The sequence below is a fragment of the Vulpes vulpes genome, chromosome X, assembly GCF_048418805.1.
Source record: "Vulpes vulpes isolate BD-2025 chromosome X, VulVul3, whole genome shotgun sequence".
Lineage (NCBI taxonomy): Eukaryota > Metazoa > Chordata > Mammalia > Carnivora > Canidae > Vulpes > Vulpes vulpes.
The window spans coordinates 31,911,169-31,936,662 of NC_132796.1; the positions used below are offsets into that span (position 1 = coordinate 31,911,169).

A 25,494-nucleotide genomic window follows, 5' to 3' on the forward strand; every position below is an offset into this window, starting at 1 on the left:
TGTGTCTTTTTTTTTTAATATTTTATGAGAGAGAGAGAACACAGAAAGGGGAGGGGCAGAGGGAGAAAGAGAAGCAGACTCCCTATTGAGCAGGGAGCCCAGTGAGGGGCTAGACCCCAGGACCCTGAGATCATGACCTGAACCGAAGGCAGACATGTAACTGACTGAGCCACCCAGGTGCCCCAGTCCGGTGTGTCTTTCAAAGCTACTGTTTCTTTGTTGATTTTCTATTTAGGTGATCTGTCCATTGATGTAAGTTGGATGTTAAAGTCACCAACTATTATGGTATTATCAATCAGTTCCTTTATGTTTGTTATTAATTGTTTTATATATTTGAGTGCTCCCATGTTGGGTACAAAAATATTTATCATTTTTATACCCTTTTCTTAGATTGTCCCCTTTATTATTAAATAGTCCTCTTCTTTATCTCTTATTACAGTCTTTGTTTAAAAGTCTAGCTTGTCTGATATAAGTATTGCTCCTCTGGCTTTCTTTTGACATCCATTTGCAAGATAAATCTTTCTCCATCCCCTCATTTTCAATCTTCAGGCATCTTTAGGGATAAAATGAATCTCTTGTAGGTAGCATATAGATGGGTCTAATTTTTTTTTATCCATTGTGACACCCTATGTCTTTTGTTTGGAGCATTTATTACAGTTAGATTCAAAGTAATTATTAATAGATATATATTTATTGCCATTTTATTACTTGTTTTGTGGTTGTTTCTCAAGATTTTGTCCAATCCTTTCTTGTCTTTCTCTCATGTTTTCTTTAGTGATATATTCAGATTTCTTTCTCTTTATTCTTTGCATATTTATTAGAAGTTTTTGATATATGTTTACCATTAGGTTTGTGTATAACCTCTTCTGCATATAACAGTCTATAATTTATTTAAAGATTTTATTTATTCATGAGAGACACACAGAGAGAGAGAGGGAGAGAGGCAGAGACATAGGCAGAAAGAGAAGAAGGCTCCACGCAGGAAGCCTTATGTGGGACTCGATCCCAGGACTCCAGGATCACGCCCTGAGCCGAAGGCAGATGCTCAACTGCTGAGCCACCCAAGCATCCCTATAGCATCTATATTAAGTTGAAGTTCATTCAAGTTTGAACCCATTCTTTTCTCCTCTCCTTCCCATGTTTTAGGTATATGTTACTATATTTTATATCCTTTTTGTGTGTGTGAGTTCCTTGACCGATTTTTACAGAAATATTCCTTTTTACTGCTTTTGTGTTTCCTGCCTTTATATTATCACTTTTGGCCTCTCCTTTCTACTCAAAGACTCCCTTTTAATATTTCTTGTAAGGCTGGTTTAGTGGTCATGAACTCCTTTACTTCTTGTTTGTCTGGGAAACTCTGTGTTTCTCCTTCTATTCTAACTGATAGTGTTACTGGATAGAGTATTCTTGGCTACAGATTTTTCCCATTCAGCACTTTGAGTATATCATGACACTCCCTTCTGGCTTGCCAAGTTTCTGTTGAAGAATCTCCATAAGAGTTTTCTCTTGTAAGTTAATGATTTCTTGCTGATTTTAAGATGATTTCTTTATCACTAAATTTTGCAAATTTAATTACAATATGTCTTGGTGTTGGCCTGCTCTTGTTGATTTTGATGGGTGTTCTCTGTGCCTCCTGGATCTGGATGTCTCTTTCCTTCTATAGATTAGGGAAGTTTTCAGCTATTATTTCTTGAAATAAATTTTCTGTGTCCTTTTCTCTCTCTTCTTCTGGGGCTCCTATAATAGAAATGTTATTACATTTCATGGAGGCATGGAGTTCCTTAAGTCTGTTTTTATTTTGAGTAATTCTTTCTTTTGTTCAGCTTCATTGCTTTCCATTAATTTGTCCTGTGGATCACTAATTCATTCTTTTGCTTCTTCCAGCCTGCTGTTCATTGCATAAAGTGTGTTTCTAATCTTATTTATTGTGCTCTTCACCTCTAATTGACTCTTTTACTTTTTAAAGACTTTATTTATTTATTCATGAGAGGCACAGAGAGGGAGATGCAGAGACATAGGCAGAGAGAGAAGCAGGCTCCATGCAGGGAGCCCGATGTGGGACTTGATCCCGGGCGTCCAGGATCACACCCCAGGCTGAAGGCAAGCACTAAACCACTGAGCCATCCAGGGATCCCCGTGATTGACTCTTTTTTTAAAAAATTTATTTATTTATTTATTTATCTATTTATTTATTTATTTATTTATTATTTGACAGAGAGAGAGAGCACACACAAGCAGGCAGAGCATCAGGCAGAGGGAGACACAGGCTCCCTGCTGTGCAAAGAGCCTGACTGGGGCTCAATTCCAGGATCCGGGATCCTAACCTGAGCTGAAGGCAGACGCTTAACCAACTGAGCCACCAGACACCCTTGATTCTTTTTTAACTTTTTTATCTCTATGGTAAGGGTCTCACTGATGTCTTCTATCCTTTTCTCAAGCCTAGTGAGTATCCTTGTGACTGTTGTTTTACATTCTCCATCAAGCATGTTACTTATATCTATTTTGCTTGGATCTCTGACCATGGCCTTATTTTGTTCTTTCATTTGGGATAAATTCCTCTGTCTTTACATTTTGTCTAAGTCTCTGCCTTCTATGTGTAGAAATGCCAGTTATGTTTCCTACTCCTCAAACTAATGGTCTTTTGAAGAAGAGGTCATGTAGTACCCAGGGCCTGGCACTTCAGAGTGTCTCTCGTGTGTGCTGCATGTGCTCTGTTATTGTATTCTGGGTGCTCTGTCTTTCAGGCCAGTTATCTACAGAGGCTCTTCTTGCCTGCCATAGGCAGTGTTTGGTCCCTGGCCTGAATGTGGTGAGTTTTAACTTGGTGTGCTCTGGTATGCTTATGAAATGAGTTTTTTCACTACTTCTTCTGGAACCGAGGCCCTGCAAAACTGGTAGAGAGACTTGATGTGGCCAGAGCTTTGTGTTGGTCTGCTGGGTGAGTGGCCTGCCACACTGGGACTGAGGGATGTGTGACTAAGAAGGGCCATTCCACAGAAGCACAGGGGAGTGGGGCTTGGTGTAAGCAAGTTAGACAGCCACTATAAGCACTGCCCTGCTACCCACAGGTGGCTCTGTGTTTATACTAAGGGGTAGGAGAGGGAAATGGTGCCGGCCAGTTCCTTTGTTCCTCGAGATGGAAAGCTGTCTCCATGAAAGCTGCCTTTGAGGGATGCACTCAGAGAAGAGCAAATAATCTTCCCACTGTGTGCCCCAGGCATTCTTTAGATTGCTGTTTCCAAGCTGTCTGTCCCTAGATTGTTTGCTTGCCTTCTCTCCAGGGGCAGCATATTGCCCTCGATGTTTTATCCCAGCCAAGCCTGTTGACCTTTAGAACTTCCAGGCTATAAGCCCCACTGTTTTCAAGAACTCACTTAATTCAGCTCCTCTTGTTTTCCAAGCTAATGACTTCGGGGAAACATTCTCCTTCTGCATTTCCCTGTGTGCTCCTCTGTCTCTCTCTCAATCCTTTTCCATGATCATGGCTCCCTCCCTTCTGCAGCAGCCATGATTTGTTTCTCCCCTAAACCCCATTTCCACACACCTCACCTTCTTTTTTTTTTTAATATTTTATTTATTTATCCATGAGAGACACACACACACAGACACAGGCAGAGGGAGAAGCAGGCTCCACGCAAGGAGCCTGACGTGGGACTCGATCCCGGGTCTCCAGGATCACACCCCGGGCTGCAGGCGGCGCCAAACCGCCACGCCACTGGGGCTGCCCAACACACCTCACCTTCTTGAGTGTGGTCTCTTCTCTCCCTTAAGTTGTGGAGGGTTTTTTTGTTTTGTTTTGTTTTGTTTTGTTTGTTTGTTTTCTGTCAGTATTTAAGTCCATCTCTGGGCTACTTTGGATGATTTGCTAGTTACCTAGTTCTGTTCACCGGACAAAATGAGCCCAGGGGACTCCTACTCCGCCACCATCTTCTCAACTAAGATTTGAGTGATTTTTAGAAATTAGTTATTTCCCACTGGATGCTGGAAAGAAAGTATGGTTGTTGGAGTGAATTCAGCAAGATGACAAAATAAAAAGTTCCTGGCTTTAGTTTCCCCCACAGAAAGACCAACTAGCAACTACGTATAGACAAGAATGCCTTTGTATGGGACACCTGGGTGGCTCAGTGGTTGAGTGCTTGCCTTTGGCCCAGGGCGTGATCCTGGGGTCCCGGGATCTAGTCCCACATCAGGCTCCCTGCATGGGGCCTGCTTCTCTCTCTGCCTCTGTCTCTGCCTCTCTCTCTGTGTCTCTCATGAGTGAATAAATAAAATCTTAAAAAAAAAAAAAGAGTGTTTTTGTGAAAATCCCAGAATGCAGCAGTTAGGCTGAAGTACCCTAGCCCTGGAACCACTAAAACTGAAAAAAAACACATTAGAAATGTAAGAAGAGTAGTTTCACTTTGACCACATAGCCCCACTCCCAGGCCAACACAGAGTCCCACCACTTCTCTCTCAAGAAGGACACCAAGAGGGTCCTTCAGTGGGAAGAAAAGAACCCAATATGAACATCCAGGTTTCCCAACTCTATGGAAAGCTTCCTGGGAGGTCCACTTTTATCTTGTCTTATAGGGAACACTGGGAAAATTGGGAAGGCTAGACTACCTAGGATCAGCTAGAAATAAAGAGAAAGGGGCTCACAACAACCAGCATGTGGATCTTGATGGACTGTGTACCATGGCAGTGGTTACCTGATCAGAGCACAGCCAGCAGTTTTGCCCACTTGCAGAGTGAAGACAGTGGTCTTCTCTGATCTGGAAGCATGTCAGCAGTTCTACCTACATTGGGTCCCTGGCCAGCATTCTGCCCCAACCATAGAGCCCATCCTATGGCCCTACCCAAGCAGGGTGGCAGGCCAGCAGCCCTGTCCAACTGCAGAGCATAGCCTCTGAGCTTGCCCAATCAGGAAGCCCCATCAGTGACCCTGTGAAGCCTTTGAACCTATCCTGAATACCTTCCTGGCTGTGGAGCCCAGCATACAGCCCTGCTCAGTGGCTGAGCACAGCCTGCAGCCCTCCCTAGGCAGTGAGTCCATTCACCAAAAATGGTCCAGTCCTGGAGCACAGCCAGTAGTCTGCCCAATCACAAATCCTAGCCTGCTGCCCTGTCTAAAGTCAGAGTCTTTTTTTTTTTTTTAAGATTTTATTTATTCATGAGAGACACAGAGAGAGAGAGAGAGAGAGAGAGAGAGAGAGGTAGAGACACAGGCAGAGGGGGAAGCAGGCTCCGTGCAGGGAGCCCGAAGTGGGACTCGATCCCGGGTCTCCAGGATCATGCCCTGAGCTGAAAGCAGCGTTAAACCACTGAGCCACCCGGGCTGCCCTAAAGTCAGAGTCTAAGCAGCAGACCACCCAACAATGGAACACAGACAGTGACCCTACTTGATCAAAAGCACTTGCAGAGCTTAGCCAGTGATCCCACTTGGCCATGGGGACCAGCTGACAGACCACTTAACTGCAGAGCCCAGTCAATGCCTCCTTCAGACCTCAGAGTATGGGCAGTGACCCTACCCAATAAAGACTTTGACAGTAATGTGCAGCAATTAGACAAGATACGGAAACAACCTAGGTGCCCGTCGAGGGATGAATGGGTAAAGAAGATGCAGTATATATATACAATGAAAAACTGCTCAGCCATAAAAAAGAATGATATCTTGCCATTTGCAACATGAGTGGAACTTGAGTATATTATGCTAAGTGAAAGAATTCAGACAGAAACAAATACATAATTTCACTTACATGTGGAATCTAAAAGCCAAAGCAAAGAAACAAAATAAAGTCCAAAGTCATAGATAGGCAGAACATATTGGTGATTGCCAGAGGTAATGGGGGTTGGGGGGATGTGAAATGGATAAAGGACATTAAGAAGTACAAACTTCGGGCAGCCCAGGTGGCTCAGCGGTTTAGTGCCGCCTTCAGCCTAGGGCCTGATCCTGGAGACCTGGGATTGAGTCCCATGCCCATGCCGGGCTCCCTGCATGGAGTCTGCTTCTCCCTCTGCCTGTGTCTCTGCCTCTCTCTCTCTCTCTCTGTCTCTCATGGATAAATAAACAAAATCTTTTTTTTTTTTTAAAGTACAAACTTCTAGGTATAAAATAAATAAGTCATGGAAATGTATGGCATGAGGTGTATAGTCAGTCACAATATTATCTTTGCAAAATAACAGATGATAGACTTACTATTGTGACCATTTTGCATTGTAGACAAATGTCAAAGTCCGTATATTGTACACCTAAAACTAATAGAGTATTGTGTGAAAGTTATAACTCAATTAAAAAAATACACACATCTGTAATCTTTAAGATTCAGGAGCATACAGGTCTTACTGTTACTCTCCTTACTTAAACATCAAAAAGGCTAAGATCACCTATATGTTTGAACCTAATGTATAAGCATGTGTGTGTATATTTGTGCCCAAGTAAAGAAAATAATTTTTTCTATGAAAAAAAAGAGCTATTATCAGGATTTGAATGGATAGTCTTTGTGAATATTTAAATCATCAAGAATGTTAATGCGAGTAGTCACAGAGAGCAAGATAGTAATTTAGACACTAATAAACTTTAATGAAGAAGAGGAAGTGAAAGGGGATTTGATTGCAATAGGGCTGTTAGTGGATAATACAACCTGAGGGCTTGTGTTCCCTTCTTACAAGGATGAAATATATGCATATACTTCCATATATTGATGGATTCCTTCATCATTGGAAATAGAAATGTGCTTTAGATCTGTGCTACAAATCTTTCTAAATTCAGATCTACTTGTCCCATACAGTTTTACCTGTTATTTTGGAAATATAAAGAAGTTGCTTGATTTCTTATTTTAAATTTCAGTGAATTTTAAATTGCTATTCATGAAATGCAAAGATTAATTTCACTTGAATATGTGAGGATATTTGATGTTGCTGTATAGTTTTGTTTACACATACCTACTGTGTATACTAGATTTTCCATGGACCTGAAGTTCCTTGCTTTTCCACACCTATGTTATATGATATAGAAACACTCTTTCATGGTGAATTTTTATGAATATGTTGAAAAATTTTTAATATATTCAGTTGGGAGGTATGATAAAACAGCATAACTAAAGTTTCACCTCTAATTTTGATGAATAGCTTTCAATCTGGTTTTGGGGCTTGATGAAATCCTGAAAGGTGAGATAACAATTTTATTATTAAATGAAGCTAACATTACTTTAGCTATGAATTTTAAGTTTTGCTTTACAAAAATCATTGTTATAATTATTTCATTACAGTTTTAATATCAACAGAACTACACAAGTCTCTTTTGCTTGGCACATTTATTTTGAGATTCCTTTCATATTACAGCTGACATAGATTATTTTTTAAGTAATTCTTTTATTTATACTTTTATTTTTATAAATAATTGATATAATCATCTAATATTCACCATGCTATAAGAATGTAAGAAGAGTAATATGAATATTGATTTCATAGTCAATAAAATATTTATGAGCCCAAGCAGAAGGTCACTGAAGAATGTTTATCAGCATTAGGTATTACATTGACAGATATTGTGAAATCAAAGTTGCACATACACAATGGGATACTCATCATGAATTCTATTTGATGTTAAAATGAGAGAGAGATCAAGTAGTAAATAGAAAACTGTTTAAACATCTTCATGTGAATCTTCTTTTAAAATTGGGTGTATTTTTATTACTCGGTGTATAGGAGTCCTAACAGAATCATATTTCCATCCCTTCCTGGTGAACAACTTCTCAAGGATGACTGGCATCCTGTAGCCCTTGCTTAGAATGAAATCTTTAAAGGCAATTGTTCCATAAAGATCTTCAAGAATATCCTGTTCAGGGAGCTTCTTTCCATATCTCCCGTCTTGAGCTTCAAATGAGAAGTTGGGGTCAATTAAAGGTTCATCATTTATTAGCTTTTTCCACAACTTGGGCTTCAGGTACCATGCTCCATACCTCATCTTTACCCATTTGGGTTTATAAGGATTCTTTCGTTTCTGGAGTTTCCTCTCCCAGTTTTCCCAGTATAAGGAGAATTTTATATCTTCCATTTTATCTAGCCCCTCTCTGTACTTTAGATCCAAAGGAACATGGTTTATTTTCTTCATGCAGCATATGTCATAGGTTGGTTTGTGCTCATAGCCAATTTCTAACTGTTTCATGATGAACTCTTCATCAATGCCCAAGTCTCCAAAAGTAGCAACCCATTTGCAGAATTTACGGACTCCTTTTGGTATTCTTCTATGAAGAGGAGGAGTTTTGAGCAAATCCTTTGTGCTTGACTCCTTTTCTTCATGAGGCAATTTATCTGGACATGACCCAGGAGTCTTCTTGGGAGGTTTTAGGTAGACTTTGGCAGGATTTTTCTCACAAAGCTTTGTGGGGGACTTCATTCTTTTCTCAGGGTTCTGACAGTAAGCCCATGTGTCCTTCAGCTTCTTGTCAGGATCAAGCACTTCTAGCACCTTTAATAACAGGTCTGGAGGTAGATCTTCCTGCAGACTTGGGTAGAGAGCCAAGGGATGCTCGGTCAGGTGGGCTTCAATGTCCTCAATGAATGCCTTCCGTGCTTGCTGGGCTGGTGACAGCTTGGAAAACAGGTCAGCTTCCTTGGTCAGCTTTTTCTGACTCTTTTTGGGGGCAGGTTTGGGAACTCTGTGAGCAATCACGGGAAGAAAGCCTTCCTTAGGGCCGTAAGTGATCAGATCTTCACAAGATGGACATCCCCTCCTGAAGTCGTCCAGCCCCTCTTTCACAAATACCCACTGCCGGCTATCCAGAGAAGTGGGGAAATTCAGAAGCTTGTTCTTGTGCTTTGCGAAACACTTGGAAGGTAACTTGTCTTTGTACCAGGGCTTGCAGTTCATGCCCAGGGGCATTGGTTCCAGTGGCCCAGGCCCTAACAGCCACTTCTTGTCTGCCATGGTACTTCTGGTCCCTGGGTGACCACCAGCTTCTGTGGTTTGTTTTTCGGTTGCTAGGAGACTGCGTAACCCGGCGCAGCCAGATTCTTTCCTGAGGTTGGTCAATGCAGGGGCCGTGTGCAGCTTTCTCTCGGAATGGGCCACGAAGGTTCATTTCTTTCTGTTATGGGATACTGTTCCATTATATGGGTGTACTCCGCAATTTATCCATTCGCCTTTTAACGGACATTTGGATTGATTCCAATTTGAGGCTATTACAAATAAAGGTGCCACAAATATATGTGTTTATGTCTTTGTGCACCTATGTGCTTTCATTTCTCTTAGTTAAACTTTAGAGGAGAGAGGAATGGCAGAAGCACATGATAGATGTTTATTTAACATTTTAGGAAACCACCAAACTTCCGAAAAGTGGTTATAATATTTAATATTCCTTCTGGTGGTGTATGAGAATTGCACTTCCTCCACCTACTTCCCAACACTTGGTATGGTTAGTCATGTTAATTTTGGCTATTCAAGGGGGTCCCCGGGTAGCTCAGCGGTTGAGCGCCTGCCTTCGGCCCAGGGCGTGATCCTGGAGTCCCGGGATCACATCCCACATCGGACTCCCGGCATGGAGTCTGCTTCTCCCTTTGCCTGTGTCTCTGCCTCTCTCTTTCTCTGTGTCTCTCATGAATAAATAAATAAAAATTTTTTTAAAAATTTTTTTGGCTATTCTGATAAGTGTGTAGTGGTATCTCAATGTGCTTTTAATTTGCATTTCCCTAATAACTATCTCTTCACGTGCTTATTTGCCATTTATCTGTTCTGTGGTATCTTTTCAAATTTTTCAAACATTTTAAACTTGTATTATCTTGGGGCACCTGGGTGGCTCAGTCTGTTGGGCATCCACCTTCTGTTGGGGTTGTGATTTTGGGGTGCTTGGGTAGATGGCTCCCACTCCCTGCTCTGCGGGGTGTCTGCTTCTCCTCCCTCTCTCCCTCTGTGCACGCACTCTCATTCTCTCTCAAATAAATAACATCTTTAAAATAAAATAGAATTGTTTTGCCTTATATCATTGATTTTTGAGTTCTTTGTGCATTCTAATCATTTATTTTTTTTTAATTTTTATTTATTTATGATAGTCACAGAGAGAGAGAGAGACAGGCAGAGATACAGGCAGAGGGAGAAGCAGGCTCCATGCACCGGGAGCCTGACGTGGGATTCCATCCTGGGTCTCCAGGATCGCGCCCTGGGCCAAAGGCAGGCGCCAAACCGCTGCGCCACCCAGGGATCCCTTCTTTGTGCATTCTAAATGTAAGTCCTTTACCAAATACATGATTTGTAAATTTTTCTCTCAATTTTTCTCTCCAAAAAAAATTTTTTTCTCTCCATCTATGACTTATGTTTTCATTCCCTTAACAGTGTTTTTCTTTTTGTAAAGTTTTTTTAAATTTTTTATTTATTTATGATAGTCACACACAGAGAGAGAGAGAGAGAGGCAGAGACATAGGCAGAGGGAAAAGCAGGCTCCATGCACCAGGAGCCCGACATGGGGTTCAATCCCGGGTCTCCAGGATCGCGCCCTGGGCCAAAGGCAGGCGCTAAACCGCTGCACCACCCAGGGATCCCATTAACAGTGTTTTTCAAAGAGCGGAGTTTTTACATTTGATGAAGTCCAGTTTATCAGTTTATTTTTTTATGGTTTGTTCTTTTTGTGTTGTATCTAAGAAAGCTTTCCCTATGGAAAGGTCATAAAGGTGTTTTTCATTGTGCTAATAAATCATAATCTTAGGTTTTGCATTTAAATCTGTCCTCTATATTTAAATTTAATTTTTTAGATGATGCAAGATATGAATCATTATTTTTTTTTAAGTTTTTATTTATCTTAGGGATCCCTGCATGGCTCAGCGGTTTAGTGCCTGCCTTTGGCCCAGGGCATGATTCTGGAGTCCCAGGATCGAGTCCCACATCGGGCTCCCTGCATAAAGCCTGCTTCTCCCTCTGCCTGTGTCTCTGCCACCCACCCCCCCCCGCCCCGTCTCTCATGAATAAATAAATAAAATATTTTTCTAAAAACGTTTTTATTTATTTTAGTAATCTCTATACCCAGCTTGGGATTTGAACTCATGATCCCTAGATCAAGAGTCTCACATTCTTCTGACTGAGCCAGCCAGTGGCCCTGTAAGGTTTTTAATTTTTAATTTTTATTTTTTACCTGTGAATATCCTGTAGTTCCAGAATTTTTTTTTTTTTTTGAAAGAGAAGCTTTTCTCCACCGATTCACCTTTGTAATTTGGTAGATATAAATTGTCCATATTTCTGTGGGTACATTTCTGGACACTTTTCTGTTTTGTTGCTTTCTATGTATTTACACCATTTCTGTACTGTGCTGATTACTTTGTATTTTGTAAATCTTAAAATTAGGCTGTATTAGTCATTCAGGTTGTTCTTTTTTTTTTTTTTTAGTCCTTCAGGTTCTTCCTTCTCTTAAAAAGCTGTTTGACTCTTCTAGGCCCTTTGAAATTCTACAGGAATTTTAGAGTCAGTTTATTGGTGTCTATAAAAATGCCTGTTGGGATTTTGATTAGGATTTGGTGTAATAAATAAATAAATTCTGACATCTTAACAATTTTTGAGTTTCCTAGCCATGAAAAAGATACATCTTTCCACTTACATGTGTGTTTTTTCATTTATCTCAGCAATATTTTGTAGTTGTTAATGCATAGTTCTTTCACATCATTTTTTCTCTAGGTTTTTAAAAAATATTTTATGCTTTTTACATTACTGTAAATAGTATTATAATTTTTAGTATTGTAAGCAGTATTGTAATTTTTAGTCAGCATGTTCATTGTTAATATATAGAAATATAATTTATTTTTGTGTATTGATCTTGTATCATGCAACCTTTATAAACTAGCATCAATTCTAGTAGCTTTTTTTGCAGAGTCCATTGAATTTTCTACATTGATAATTAAGTCATCTCTTAATAAAGACATTTTTACTTCTTCCTTTCGAATCAGAAAAACTTTTTTCCCTGGTCTAATTGCACTGGTTGGAACCTACTTTGTTGAATAAAAGTGATAAGAGCAGCAAGTTTTGTGTTATTTCTGATCTTTAGGGGGGGAAGCCATTAAGTGTGATGCTATCTTTAGGGTGTTTTTTTTTTTTAAGATTTTATTTATTTACTCATAGAGACAGAGAGAGAGAGGCAGAGACACAGGCAGAGGGAGAAGCAGGCTCCATGCAGAGAGCCCGACATGGGACTCCATCCAGGGTCTCCAGGATCACGCCCTGGGCTGCAGGCGGCGCTAAACTAGCGCCTGCCTTTGACCCAGGGCGTGATCCTGGAGTTCCGGGGTCAAGTCCCACATCAGGCTCCCTGCATGGAGCCTGGTTCACCTTCTGCCTGTGTCTGTGCCCCCCTCTCTCTCTCTGTCTTTCATGAATAAATAAATAAAATCTTAAAAAAAAAAAAAAAAGAAGTGCAGCAGAGAGGAGAGGAGTGAGCAATAGAAAGAAATACAGGGACACAAAGGTTGTATAAACTCCAAGAGAAGAGAAAGGGCATGACATTATTATGTTCAAGAAATCAAATTATTGGGAGAAAAAAGAAAACACTTAAAGTTGTTTTTTATTTCGAACAGGGATGGGGAGGAAGGAAGACGCTATGCTATAAAGGAACACACAGGCTTTTAGAAGACATAGACAGGCATTCCAAAGACATACGTTCTCTACTTGTTTAATTTGCTCAGTGCTGGGGCACCTGGGCAGCTCAGTGGTTGAGCATCTGCCTTTGGCTCAGGGTGTGGTCCCGGGGTCCTGGGATCGAGTCCCACAGGGAGCCTGCTTCTCCCTCTGCCTCTATCTCTGCCTCTCTCCCTATGTCTCTCATGAATAAATAAATTAAATCTTTAAAAAATAATAATTTGCTCAGGGTTGCCTTTTGGGGAAGTCTTGGGAGGACTTAAACACCACAAGCATCTCAGTGGTACACATTGAAATGACATATCTTTTCTCCTAAAACATTCTAGCATAATTTTCCTCACTTGGAATGATCATTTCCTTCTCGTTCTCTGTCAAGTGCGAAGCAGCACGCTCCAGCTGGGAAGGTTGTTGACAGCAGCTTGCTGGCCTCTAGTGGCCAGGAAAGAACTTCCCAGCTCCTGATTCTGTGCAGCTTCACTGTGACTCCAGGGAGGAGGAGGGAGGCAGCAGTAGATGCTAGGTGTCCTCGCAGCCAACCATGTGAAGGGTTTCTTGGGAATATTAGATAAATCTGTTTCTTTACCCAAACCCGTTGACCTGGATAAGAAACTTTTGTTGGCCCAGAACAAATCATGGAGGCCTCATTTAGACCCAAACTCAAGTCCCTTGTTTCTGGGATGTGGATAACATTCTATGGATAAGGCTTTCCAGTTTCTCTGATGAAAGGTGCAAAAATAGATGGTGGGCAAGATATGTTTAGAGCAGACTCTCACAAGTCTGTGAGGAGGAAGATCAAGTGGAAATAACTTATGGCAAAGAAGTTTGTAAACTCTAAAGAAGTACATACATATCCAACATTATTTTTGGAAAAAAATTAGCAATCATGTAGTGTCCATAATAGTCCCTTGGACATTTACAATTTCTCCAAACTTCAGTTTGCTCATCTGGGAATAATAGTACATCCCACAGGCATGTACTGCTGAAATTACATGAGTCACTAGATAAAAGTTTACCTTTGGCTGTGCGGGACTGACAGTTATTAAAGATTAATAACTTCAGCTGTTGTTAGTATTTTTAAGTAGTAGTATTCTCTAGAAGATACAGTCACATGCTCAGATGTATGACAGGATGTACTCGAAAGCCATCTCAGGCCTATAGTTCCACATCACATGGCTCTATGACCCACATTATTGCCTGCAATTTTATGAGCACAGGAAAACAGCAAAAGACACCAGAGACACATCGTAGTACTAGCCCTGGGTCAGCCCTGTGCCACACTCTGGAGGGGAACTCCATCCTTTCATCCCCAAAGACAGGCACTCTGATTGCTCCCAGCCACACAGATGCTCTCAGAATGACACACAGGCTGCCAATGACGGCAATTTCCCTCCCAGTGCCATGCGCCAAGAATGCTTTCCAAGTGGCATCAAGCTCAAGTCAATCAAAATAGTAAGACGTTGCAGGATGGCTAGAAAAATGAAACAGACCTAAATAAAACACTGATTGTAAACACTGGCAAGGATGATTTAGATGTCAGTCTTATTTTTACTTGTTATAAATACTATCAATCTTTAGAATTTTAGCAGAAAGTAATACAAGTAATATCACATAATTTGTCCATTCTATCTGGCAGCAATAGAGTTAATAGAACCCTGTGATTGGTGTGCATAGGAAGAAACCATATATGCTTTTATTGGGACATAGAACCTACGTATACTTAATTCTTCTTTATGGAGGGGTAGAATAACAAGTTGGTGAATTAACTGCAGTAAATAATAATAATAGACTATAAATTCCTTAGAAGAATCCATCACTATAAATCAGCAAACATTTCAACAGAGCAGACATTAAGTTTGGAATTACAAGGCAAAAAGTTAATATCAAAATGGCTCATATTGTTGACCATTGTTGAACCCCAGATGCTGTGCAAAGTGCCTTTCATGCATTATTGCATTTAATCCTTGAAACATACAGCATATTATCACCTTTTACAGTTGTTGACACTGAGGTTCTTTATAGAATTTTTTCCTTTCTCTTCATATAACTTACTACAAATCATAAATATATATTAGTTTGGGTATTTGATATCAAAAATTAAAATTGCAGCCGTAAATGAAGCCTTTTCTTATGAGAAAGGTAGCTGGGTCCATTTTCCTGGTTGGTGAGGTAGGAGAGGCAGCACACGGTCTGCACCAAGTTTAATCCCAGCTCAGAACAACTGTAGCCTGTCTCTGCCTTCCGCCGACTGAGGACTGTCTACCCCTCTTGGCTCCCTGCGTGCTGGCTCTGAATCCTGACTGCAATGGAGTCTAATGGCCTTTCCCTGGGGAGGGAAAAAGATGAGCTTCCTCTTCAGCAGCCATTACTCTAATACATTTAAGTGAAAGAAGAACCTCCCTGAAGGAGTTCATTAGTACGAACACTTAAAACATGCAGAAGCGCTCTGGGAAGAGAGACTACTAGAGGAGCAATCATGTTGCCAGAGGAGAAAGACCTCATCCAACGGATGACAGTTAGCACTGTAGATTTCTTCAACCAGGTCAGAACTCTGCACTGAAGCAAGCTGTCTAGTCACAACTGCAGGTCCAAGATCCGAATATCGTTGGGAAGATGCTATTAATTTTAAGGCCCAGTCAAAGGTCCTCCAAAATACATCAACTGTTTGATGGCTTGAGTTCAGGATTAATTGGTCATGAAACCCTTTTTCCTTCTTAAGATTGGTGTCCCATTTTCCCAAAACTTTTTATCTGTGGTAAGGACTATTGTAAAGCATTCGTTTAAGGTTTATGCTCATATTTCTTGACAGCGCTTTGATTCTGTGATGCAAGAACAAGAAAAGGCCTGCCACAACACATCCTTTAAGTATTTTATTTGTTCTAAAGTTCGATTTCATTGATAGATGAGGGTTAGCCCCACTACAGGAATTCATTGAGAAGCTTAGGTTGAAAGATTTCTGTAACACAGTTGCCCTCTTGTTTCATCTATTGCTAGAGTTATCTCCTTGCCAATCTGTTACAGACTGAGTTTTAAGTTGAATTATGTCTTCTCCAAAAAGTATATGTTGAAAGTCCTAACTCCCAATACCTCAGAATGTGATTTGGAGATAGTGTCCTTGCAAATGTAATTAAGATGAGGTTATCTTAATTACATCCAGTATGTCTAGTGTCATAAAAGGAAAATTTGGACAGAGACATGCACACAGGGAGAGTGCCATGTGAACATGAAGGCAAGGATCAGAGTGATGTGTTTATAAGTCAAAAAGGCCTAGAATGGATCCTTCCCCCCCCCCCCCAGTTCTTAGAAGGAGCCAACCCTGCCAATGCCTCGATTTTGAACTTCTAGCCTCTAGAATTGTGAGATAATGTATTTCACATTTTTTTAAAGATTTTATTTATTTATTCATGAGAGACACACAGAGAGGCAGAGACAGTCAGAGGGAGAAGCAGGCTCCCCACAGGGAGCCCAATGCTGGACTCAATCCCAGGACCGCAGGACCACACACTGAGCCAAAGGTAGATGTTCAAACACTGAGCCACCCAGGCGTCCCTATTGCTGTTTTTCTAAGCCACCTAGTTTGTGGTACTTTGTTATACTGGCAGCCCTAGCAAACTAATGTAACTGCTGATACAAACTGAGAAAATAGGATGCAAAAACACCCATTATCTGTGTCTAGTGATAAAATTGTTCCAATGGTAGACTGGCTTTAAAGCAAGATCTTACGAGCATACCTAACTTTGACATACTCTAAGATCTGTTGTTTTCACAAAGTCACACTTAATTGTAATATATGGTGACTAAGCTGCACTTTATTAGTTTAGCCATTGTTTCTTTTTTTTAATATTTAATTTATTCATGAGAGACAGAGAGAGAGAGAGAGAGAGAGAGAGAGAGAGAGGCAGAGACACAGGCAGAGGGAGAAGCAGGCTTCATGCAGGGAGCCCGACGAGGGACTCGATCCCGGGACTCCGGGATCAAGCCCTGGGCTGAAGGTGGCGCTAAACCGCTCAGCCACCTGGGCTGCCCTAGCCATTGTTTCTTTGCTGAAGAAATTGAGTCTATTTCAGGTGACAACCTAATAGATAATGAGAATATCTGTCAATAATTTATTAGCAAGCTTCTAAACCAAATTTCATAGCAACACAATCACATAATCAGAGAAGTTTCATTCCATTTGAATTTAGAAATTTAAGAAAAGACATTTTTAGGTGTTCTTAATATTTAGAACATTTGTATCATTTTGTATTCTATTTTTTTTAAGGTCCCATTTATTTATTCATGAGAGACACAGAGACAGAGACACAGGCAGAGGGAGAAGCAGGCTCCATACAGGGAGTCCGATGCGGGCCTCGATACTGGGACTCCAGGATCACACCCTGGGCCGAAGGCAAGCGCTAAACCGCTAAGCCACCCAGGGATCCCACTGTATTCTATTTTATAGTCTATATGGCAGTGCTTTTATAGATTAAAATCTTGGGATGCCTGGGTGGCTCAATGGTTGAGCATCTGCCTTTGGCTCAGGACGTGATCCAGGAGTTCCGGGATTAAGGCAGGCATCAGGCTCCCTGCTTCTCCTCGCTCTGCCTATGTTTCTGCCCCTCTGTGTCTCTAAGGAATAAATTAATAAAATCTTTTTAAAAAACCTTTCTGTTTATGTGTCCATATTTAAAAAAACATGATTTTTATTTTAATCAATAATGGCATATGTGGTATAGGAGCAACCAAATTTTCCTTTCTAAAAGTCCTTTTCATCTTTTAATCTTTGTTTGACATTTTGTCAGCATATAAATCTATCTAAATTGTTAAGAGAGTGTATGTGTATATATCAGAAATAATATCTTTTAAGGCTTCTACAGATAATCTTACAGATTTTTTTTTTAAGTTTATTTTTTTTAATCATCTCTACACCCAACATGGGGCTTGAACTCAGACCTGGAAGTCAAGAGTCACATGCTCTTCTGACTGAGCCAGTCAGGTGCCCATATAGATTTTTATTGTGAAATGCATTACTCAAATTAATTTTAACATGTGAAGATTTTGGTTAAAAAAATATATTCGAAAATATTATCACAAACATAGCTCTCAAAGCCACTATTTTTATTCATGTTGTAGCATGGGAGTCCACCAACTTTATCCCAATAAAAGTAAGCTAAGGGAAACCACAGTGAAAACCATGAAGGTATACAAAATTTATAGAACAGCTAAACGTACAATGGGCTACCTATTCTTTAATATATGTATTTATAAAAGGCGAATGAGTAAAATATCTTCCTTCATGTTGCTGATATTAAAGAACTAGATTAAAAAAAAAATAAAGAACTAGATTGAGCCCTCATAGAAGTGTTCTTCAGTTTGACAATTCTTGTATCAATGCTCAAACTTATTTTATTTCTGTTGGTATGAAAAGGATCTTCCCCATTAATAAGAAAAAAACATTTTTCATTTGGGTCCTAGGACTTAGTAAACTCCAGCTGACTGTTTTGACTGTAGTAAGGCACAACAAGGGCAGCCCCTGTGGCACAGTGGTTTAGCGCACCTGCAGCCGAGAACGTGATCCTGGAGACCCGGGATCGAGTCCCACATCGAGTCCCACATTGGGCTCCCTGCATGGTGCCCGCTTCTCCCTCTGCCTCTCTCTCTAGCTGTGTCTCTATGAATAAATAAATTTTTTTAAAAAACTTTTTTAAAAAAAAGTAAGGCACAACAAATATACTGGAAGATTTGCCAGACAGAAAAAGCTTTACATTCACCTACGTTCTATATTTTAGAGCTATGATTTTTTTTTTTTTAATGATAGTCACAGAGAGAGAGAGAGAGGCAGAGACATAGGCAGAGGGAGAAGCAGGCTCCATGCACCGGGAGCCCGACGTGGGATTCGATCCCGGGTCTCCAGGATCGCCCTGGGCCAAAGGCAGGTGCCAAACCGCTGCGCCACCCAGGGATCCCTAGAGCTATGATTTTTATAGTCACTTGCTGACTTCCTTGATAAAGGGTGATTTTGATAAAGATGAGATTTGATAGTATTTTTTCATTTATTTTTATTACCCACTACATTATAAAAAATATTCAATTTTAATAAATTCTTTTAAAATTTTAAATAAATTCTTAAATACATATGGGATTTAAAAAAGACATCTAACTGAGGCTGAAAACATCTATCATTATTTGTAAATTTAAAGAGCGGGATATGGGAGCACTGGGTAGCTCAGTGATTGAGTGCCTTCTGCTCAGGTTGTGATCCCAGGGTCCTGGGATCAAGTCCTGCAAAGGGCTCCCCACAGGGAGTATGCTTCTCCCTCTGCCTGTGTCTCTGCTTCTCTCTGTGTCTTTCATGAATAAATAAATAAAATCTTTAAAAAATAAAAATAAAAAATATAGAGTGGGATATGTACTTGTGAAAAAAGAGAAAAGCCCAACATGAAACATTCCACAATTAATGTTTAAGCTAATCCAAAATTCTATGTCAGCCAGTCTGTGGAGTTACAATGAGCATTTGTAAACAAGAAAGCTGGTTTTTAAATACTGCCTAGAAGGTTACCACCTCTCAGCTTTATCTGTTTCTTTTTTTGAAAATTAGTAAAGTTTGGTATAATTTTTCTTTTTTTATTAAGTTCCAATTTTTATTATAAATTTTATTATTTGTTAATTATTTTTAAGTTTTTACTTATTTTTTAAAGAGTTTACTTTTAAGTAATCTCTACATCTAACATGGAGCTCAAACTCATAACCCTGATATTAAGAGTCATAGTCTCCACTCACTGAGCCAGCGAGGTGCCCCTAAGTTTTTATTCAAATTCTAGTTAGTTGGGGTGCCTGGGTGACACAGTTGATTAAGGATCTGATTCTTGGTTTTGGCTCAGGTTGTGATCTCAGGGTTATGAGATTGAGCCCAGCAACGAGCCTCATGTCAAACCCTGCATTGGGCTCTGGGCTGAGTGTGGAGTCTGCTTGGGATTTGCTCTTCTCCCTCTGCTCATCCCACTCATGCTTGCTCTCCATCTCTCTCTTTCAAACAAAGAAACAAACAAACAAACAAATAAATCTTTTTTTAAAAATTCCACGGGCAGCCCAGGTGGCTCAGCGGTTTAGCACCACCTTCAGCCTAGGGTGTGATCCTGGAGACCTGGGATCAAGTCCCACGTCGGGCTCCCTGCATGGAGCCTGCTTCTCCCTCTGCCTGCGTCTGTGCCTCTCTCTCTCTGTGTCTCTCATGAATAAATAAAATCTATAAATAAATAAATAAATAAATAAATAAATAAATAAATAAAATTTTTTTAAAATTCCAGTTAGTTACATAGTGTTATAGTAGTGCCTCTCAACTTTAAATTAAATTTAAATTAAGTTAAAGTAAACCTTGTTAGATTTTTTTTAATTTCAGAAGGAATTAACTTACATTATTCAACTGTTTCATTTTCATCTTCATTTCTAATATTTCTAGTATCCTCAAACAAAAGGGTCTTCACTTTTCTCTATTCATTTTCAGCAGTAGAAATCCTCCCTTTCCTCATGACTAGGCTTTAAACCAAATATCATCATACCCCAAAGACAGATTACTAATTAGACACAAATTACAAGTTTGTTGGTAACTTGAAACACATAATGTGGCCTTTAATTTTTAAAAAGTACTTTATCACTAGGTGCACCTAAACATTAATGTTAACATTACTTATTGACATTCAAGGCCTGGGAGAATGGGAGGGGATGAGAATGGAAGAGGATGGCATCTTCTTGACATAGCCAAAGAGCCAATCTTGATGAGTCAGAAGAAATCAGTCTGTCATGGGCAACTTGTTCCAAAAGCCACCCTCCCCTTCTGCCTCCAAATCAGAAATCCTAAGTTCTCAATGTCTGTGATCTTTGCTCCTTATACCTGATCACAGTCAAGGGGTGTGCTTGCTTTTTTGTGCAGTTAAACATGGTACCTTCATCTTCAGTCCTTTAAAAAAAAAAAAAAAGGAAACAACTTTTGGACAATGACTCTATTATAAATGTTTATCTAAATATTACCAAAAAATGTTTATCTAAATATTGAAAATTTTGTGTGCTACAGAGTTTATATTGGTAGCCAGATGTAACTTCTTCTTCAGATTGTGAATAAATCTGATGATTTTACAGGGCTGCTAGTTAACAGAGTGTTTCCTCTTAGGCTTGTAGAGTCCTAGCTCCAGTAGTTGCTTGTTACTCTACAAATGTTCATCTATGCTCACCATGACTTTGGTGACACAAAAGGAAAGTTTTTCTAGTATTGCAGAGGCCACAAGAACAATTCTAGTGGTGATTTTTCAGTTTGCCATACTTTGTCAAGTTTTCCTTATTATTCTGTTGGCCTGAGTGGTGAGGTTAAAGCAGAAGTGGACCTTCTTTAAACATAACATCACTACCTCATGAGCAGAAAAAAATCAGGCCCAAAGAGTATAAGTCCTAGAAATTTGTTTCTAAGTAGATTCAGTCATGGTACTGGTGCCCCTGCCTAGAACCCTAGCCACCTGAGAAGTACTGGTCTTGACACTGCTAAATTAATTAAATGAGGTGGCTTTCATGTTGTAGCGGCCTATATAAGCAAATTAATCTAAGCATGCAAATGCCTCAAGATTATGAAATCAAAACCTAAGGACAGCCAAGCACAAATAGCCAACACAGCCTTAAGCCAGTCAAATAATTTCTTTGCTTCTGCACTTTTCTCTATGCAGTCTTTCTCCTGGCGCCTATTGCAGAATACTCCTAGCCACTTTTCATTTGGCACTGCTAGATGCAAATTGATTTTTTGCTCAAATAAACTCTGATAATTTGTAATGTGCATCATCTTCTCTCTTAACAACACCAAACACTGAGCGCCTTCAGACAGTGGCATTATTTCCCCTCTGAACATTCAATTCAATGAGTGGGTGTGATTTTTGCTACTGTAGAATTCTGGCAAAGGGGAAAATAATAATCTTACATTCTCAATCTTACTGTGTTTTGCATTAGATTTTGTATTTTGTTCTTTTTTAAAAAAGGTTTTATTTGTTTATTCATGAGAGACACACAGAGAGGTAGAGACACAGGCAGAGGGGAGAAGCTGGCTCCCTGTGGGGAGGCCAATGTGGGACTTGATCCCAGGACCCTGGGATCACGACCTGAGCCAAAGGCAGATGCTCAACCACTGAGCCACCCAGGTGCCCCTACATTAGATTTTGATGTAACAGGCTGTGGTAGTGATAATTTTATTGAAACACCTGCACTGAAATTCACTTAGATTTATTTCTCATCAGATTCTATTCCAAATAAGAATTCTGCAAATCCAAGTGGATTACCAGTGTGTTACACACTTGTTATAGAATAACATTACACTGGGGATCTCTGGGTGGCTCAGAGGTTTGGCACCTGCCTTCAGCCCAGGGTGTGATCCTGGAGTCCCAGGATTGAGTCCCACATCGGGCTCCTTGCATGGGGCCTGCTTCTCCCTCTGCCTGCGTCTCTGCCTCTCTTTTTCTCTGGGTCTCTCATGAATAAATAAATAAAATATTTTAAAAAATAGAATAACATTACATATTTGGTCTACATCAAAAGTAGAAAGCCTTGTTTGCCATCTAAAATATTTTAAAATGCTCTTTACATTAAAAATTTATGTTTTATTTGTAAACTTTTAGAGGCTTTGTCTATTTTTCTAAGTTAAGTGCACTTTAAAAAGTGATATGTATTTGTGTAACTTCATCAGAATAAAATACATTATACGAAAAAAATTTGCAATATAGGATTGTTGAGAACAGGGCTATTACTGTTTTGCTAATGTGTGTGCTCCCCACATAATAATAAACATTTGCTGAAAAAAAGGAGTGAGTCTCTCTCAGATAATTTAGTAACTTGCAAAAAAAAAAACTTAGTAACTTGCTGTTGGCCACTGAAGGGAAACAGAATTTGCCACCTCAAAAATATGCTTCTTTGGCATAAGGATTATTTGGCGCTGATTAATTTTGAAAAACTTCGGACACAAGAAAAACTGAAAACAGTAGAAGTTACCTTTTTGTGAGGGAAACTTCCTTTTATAAGGAGAATCTCCTTTTTTTTATAGTTTAATGTATTTTAATAGCAAACTTACAGGAACAGCACAGAAGACAGACAACATTAAAAACATGTACTTGCATGTAGGACAACTCAGAAAAGTATAGTGAATGGATGAAATCTACTATATGATAAAAATGCTACCAACATCATTTAGTTGCCATCAATAAGAAATTTACTTCTTGGGCAGCCCCAGTGGCGCAGTGGTTTGGCGCCTCCTGCAGCCCCGGGGCGTGATCCTGGAGATCCTGGATGGAGTTCTATATCGGGCTCCCTGCATGGAGCCTGCTTCTCCCTCTGCCTGTGTCTCTGCCTCTCAGTCTCTCTCTCTTTCTCTGAATCAAATCTTAAAAAAAAAAAAAGAAAAGAAAAAAGAAAGAAAGTTTGTTTTTAAACTTGTTTTTAAAAAATCCAAATGCTGGCATTGTCCAGAAAAATTTAACAGGTTTATTTATAATTGTTATAAAGTTGAACTGCTGAAATGTGTTCATTGAAACATTTTGACTTGCATTAATGCTTTATGTCCCCGCATTTATATTAAAAATTCACGCACAAATGAAAATGGAAAAACTGCCCATACCTGATGTCTGTCCCCTATTTTTCCACTTGCAATCATATACTTAGGTACCTTTTGACCCCATGGGGGGGGGGAATCTAACGTTCGGAGAACTACCAATAACAGGAAGAAGAGAAATTTTTTTTTTTTTAAGAATGAAATGTTTTCCATCATAGTGAATTCTTAAGCATGTTCTCCACCTATGCAGCGTGCTAGCTGGATGTCATTTGGCATAATTGTAACACGTTTGGCATGGATAGCACATAGGCTGGTTTCTTCAAAGAGGCCCACCAGATAGGCCTCGCTTACCTCCATTTTACCTGCAAAGCACCGATAGCTGCACTCTGGAAGCGCAGATCTGTTTTGAAGTCCTGAGCAATTTCTTGCACCAGACGCTGGAAAGGAAGCTTGCAGATCAGAAGTTCAGTGGACTTCTGATAACGTCTTAATTTCACGGAGTGCCACAGTACCAGGCCTGTAACGATGAGGTTTCTTCACCCCTCCAGTAGAGGGCGCACTCTTGCAAGCGGCTTTTGTAGCCAGTTGCTTCCTCGGTGCTTTACCACCGGTCGATTTGCGGGCAGTTTGCTTTGTAGGAGCCATGGTACAGAGACCTCCTTACTTACCCCCCCTTCTCCTTCGGCTGGAGCTTGGCGAGCTAAGGCGCTGTTGGCCAGCGAATGCGAACACAATTCGAATCTCCATTTGTTAAGGGTGTTCTCTGTATTGCTAGAAGAGGATGACTCTGAATCTCTAGGAATCTGTCAGTGGAGAAGGCTAAGACCTATATCTGCATAACAATGTTACCTGTGTTTACTGTGCTTTTCCTGGTGACCTCCCTTAACTGGCTCCCCCATTCCCCAACATCTTTTGTCTTTAGCTGGAGATAGTATTTAAGGTGGTGGCTCTGGCCATTTCAGGGAGTTACTCAGTTTTCCTGGGTCTCTTCCAGGTATACAAGTGGTATACGTGTTACTAAACTTCTGTTTTTCTTCTATCGATCTTTTATAATGGGGGATCTCAGGCAAGAACATAGAAGGGTAGAGGGAAAATTATTTTCCTTGACTGTATCACTCAGCTTTGGGAAATCTTGCTTTAAGAACCATTAACTTTTGGATACTCTTTTTTTTTAAGATTTTATTTAAGAGAGAGAGAGAGAGAGAGTGAGCACTTGAGCATGGGGGGGAACTTAGAGGGGCAGAAGGGGAGGAGGTGGGAGAGGGACAAGCAGACTTAGCCCTGAGCACAGAGCCCGACTTGGGGCTTGATCTCACCACCCTGAAATCAAGACCTCAGCCAAAATCAAGAGTTGGATGTTGAATGGAGTGAGCCACCCAGGTGTCACTTGGATCCCCTGTTTATATATCACACTGGGTCTGCTAAATATATAGAGCTGGGTCAGCCATCTTATAAGGATTCAAAAAGGAGAAAAAAGGTCAAATCAGCACATACCAGTTCTGACATTGTCAAGTTTCTGAATCAAAGTCAGCAGGCACATATATATTCAGACTTTATGTTATAAGAGAAAAATAAACATCTTTAAGTCATTGTAAGATGGTTCACAGCACTCCCGATGGACTCTTTCCCTAGTAAGAGCCACAGCCTTTGTTCAGCTGCTCAAAAGGATAGAAGGAGTCTAGAAAACTAGTTTTGAACAACCATACATACCAGAGGTTTTAGGTGGCCAGGAATATATTCTGTTTCACATGGCGGTTGAGGAACTCGAGGGCTTTTTGCTCTGTGCTTCTACGATCAGGAGGCAGAGAGGGGGAAGGCAGACACAGGGATATTTTAGAGCAGTGCAGTCATTTGGAAAATCATTTAATTTCACTTGCTGCCAACCTCAGATAAAAGGCATATATACACAATCACCTAAGCCAGGAGTACTACTTAATATTTTTTTCCTAATTTTAAATATTACCACTTATTATTATTGGTGGTGACCTCTGCATATTTGTATGAAAACACACAATGAAATATATTACTGGAATATTAAGTAACATTTTCTTATAAGGGACTTTAAATAAATTTAACATTTTAGTTTATCAATTATGTTATTTCTCTTCAGTTTTTAAGTATGATTAATCAAAACAATAATTTGTGATTTGTGATCATTATTTTTATTAATAGCAAAATTCTTAAAGTATTGAGAAAAATGATTTCCCACAAAATCAATTTATTTAACTAATTTAAATGATTTCCCATGTTATATTAGGAAAAATAAAAAGAGGTAGAAAATAACTTTGAGGTTTTTAACATGAGCAACTCAGAGGATGAGTTCATATAATTAGAACTACCATAATAATTA

The 25,494-nt window shown here is 39.8% G+C and overlaps 3 pseudogenes; 1 reads left to right on the top strand and 2 right to left on the bottom strand.

Annotated features, from left to right (window-relative positions):
* Positions 1 to 7,624: 7,624 nt before the first annotated feature.
* On the bottom strand, positions 7,625 to 8,908 carry LOC112929937 (protein FAM47E pseudogene; annotated as a pseudogene).
* A 6,023-nt stretch (positions 8,909 to 14,931) lies between these two features.
* LOC112929938 (MOB kinase activator 1A pseudogene) lies at positions 14,932 to 15,615 on the top strand (annotated as a pseudogene).
* A 7,754-nt stretch (positions 15,616 to 23,369) lies between these two features.
* On the bottom strand, positions 23,370 to 23,809 carry LOC112929922 (histone H3.3A-like; annotated as a pseudogene).
* Positions 23,810 to 25,494: the final 1,685 nt, after the last annotated feature.